This window comes from Pteropus vampyrus, unplaced genomic scaffold (genome assembly GCF_000151845.1).
Source record: "Pteropus vampyrus isolate Shadow unplaced genomic scaffold, Pvam_2.0 Scaffold10, whole genome shotgun sequence".
NCBI classification, from domain to species: domain Eukaryota; kingdom Metazoa; phylum Chordata; class Mammalia; order Chiroptera; family Pteropodidae; genus Pteropus; species Pteropus vampyrus.
In genome coordinates, this window is record NW_011888791.1 from 11438850 (window position 1) to 11441114 (window position 2265).

The following is a 2265-nucleotide window of genomic DNA, read 5'->3' on the forward strand; positions in this document are numbered from 1 at the left end:
TTTATATATAAATATCCAGTTGTCTCAGAACCATTTGTTGAAACATCATCATTTTCACAATAAATTGACACCCTTGTCGTAAATCAATTGATATCTATTGACATCTATTGGGATCTATATTTTATTCCATTTATCTTTCCTCATGCCAGTTAATACACTATTTTGATTATTATAGCTTTGGAGACAATTTTGAAATACGGAAGTATGAATCTTCCAACTTTGTTTTTTTTCAGGTTTTGGTGATGCTGGATTTTTTGCATTTCCATAAGACTTACAGGACTAGTTTTCAAAAAAAGACAGGTGGGATTTTGATAGGGGTTGCATTTACTCTACAGATCAATTTGAAAAGTACTGCCATCTTAATAATAAGTTTTCTGATCTTTCATGAATTACATCTTGAGTCAGTTTGAGTAGTTTGTATCTTTCTAGAAACTTGTTCATTTCACATAGGTTATACAGTTCGTTGGCATAGTTGTTCCCAGTATTTCCTTATAAATCTTTTTGGATGTGTCATATCAGTAGTGATGTACCTTCTTTCACTCCTGAATTCTGTAATGAGTCTAGCTCTTTTTTTTTTGTTTATCCTAGCTAAAGATTTACCAATTTTGTTGATGTTTTCAAAAACCAAATTTTAGTTTTCATGATTGTCTTTTGTTTTCCAATTTCCATTTCATTTATTTCTTCTCTAATATATATTAGTTACTTATTTTCTTCCTTCTGCTTGCTATGATCCAAGTTTTGTGTGTGTAACATATATTTGTTTCTATAATATATATGTATTTCTACAGCTATCTTTTTTCTTTTTCAGTTACAGTTGACACACAATATATTAATTTCAGATATACAACATAGTGATTAGACTTTTATATACCTTACAAAGTGATCATCCTGATAAGTCTAGTACCTATCTGACACCATACCTAGTAATTACTATATTATTGACTATACCACCTATGCTGTACTTTATATCCTGCGACTATTTTTATAACTGGCAATTTTTACTTAATCCCTTTCATCTTTTTTACTCACTCCCAAACCCCCTCCCATCTTCTATGTCTTTTATGACTAGATGGTTTATAGTGTTATTAAAGTTCTCTATTTTCTTGTTGTTAGCTGTTAATCTTATAGAGGAATATCTTGTTGATAACAAATCATTTTTTCTTCTCGCAAGATTATTCTCCTTATTTTGCTTTCTACAGTTTGACTATATTGTGTCTAGGTGCAAATATCTTTGTGTCAATTTTAACTGCAGTTTCTTGAGCTCTTTCAATTTGTAGATTTATATTTTTCATCAAATTTGGGAAGCTTTCAGCCATTATTTGTTCTAATATTCTTTCTGTCCCATTCTTCTTTTCCTCTGGGATTCTCATTATAAACATGTTAGTATTCTGAATGGTGTGCCATGGGGGCTCTTTTTTCTTCCATTTTGGTTGCTCAAACTAGATAGTCTCAATTGACCTATCTTTAAGTTCACTGATACTTTCTTCTGCCAATTCAAATCTATCATTAGGTATCTCTAGTGACCGGTCACCTCAGTTATTGTGTTTTTTAACACTAAAATTTCTATTTGGGTATCTTTATCATTTCTATTGCAGTATTTACAAAATATCATTATTATATGTCCCTTTAATTTTTTAAAATGTGGTTTCTTTTACTTCTTTAAACTATTTATAATAGCTTATCTAAAGTTCAAACTCCATTATATTCAACATCTGAGCTTCCTCAGAAAGTTTTCATTGGTTGATTTTCCTTCTTTGTATAAACCATATTTCTCTGTTTCTCTCCTTGCCTTATAATATTTTTGCCCCCAAAAAAGCATTATAATATTATAATGTGGCAATTCTAAAAATAAGATTTCCTGATCCTCAGGCTTGGGCTTTATTACTTTTTGCTGTTTATGTAGTTACTGTTTGCTTGTGACTTTCCTGGGCTAATTCCTTACAGTCTTAATTTTTGTATGTACAGCCACTAAAGTTTCTGTTTGATTAGCTTAATGGTAAGCTAATGATTAGACAGAGATTTCTTTAACTGTCTTGAGCCAATAAATCTCCTGCTCTTGGTTAAGGATCTTGTGTAGCCAGGCAAAACTTCAACATTCTGGCAATTTACAGCCCCAAGCCTCTGCTTCCAGCTTGTGTAGAGCTTTATGTTTAGCAAGATGTAAGAAATCAGGGCTTTCTCAGGTCTCTCCAGTACATGCTCACAGCCCTGTACATGCAGGAGAACTTTAAGATTTCTTGTAATATATTCAAGCTTCTAAAAGCC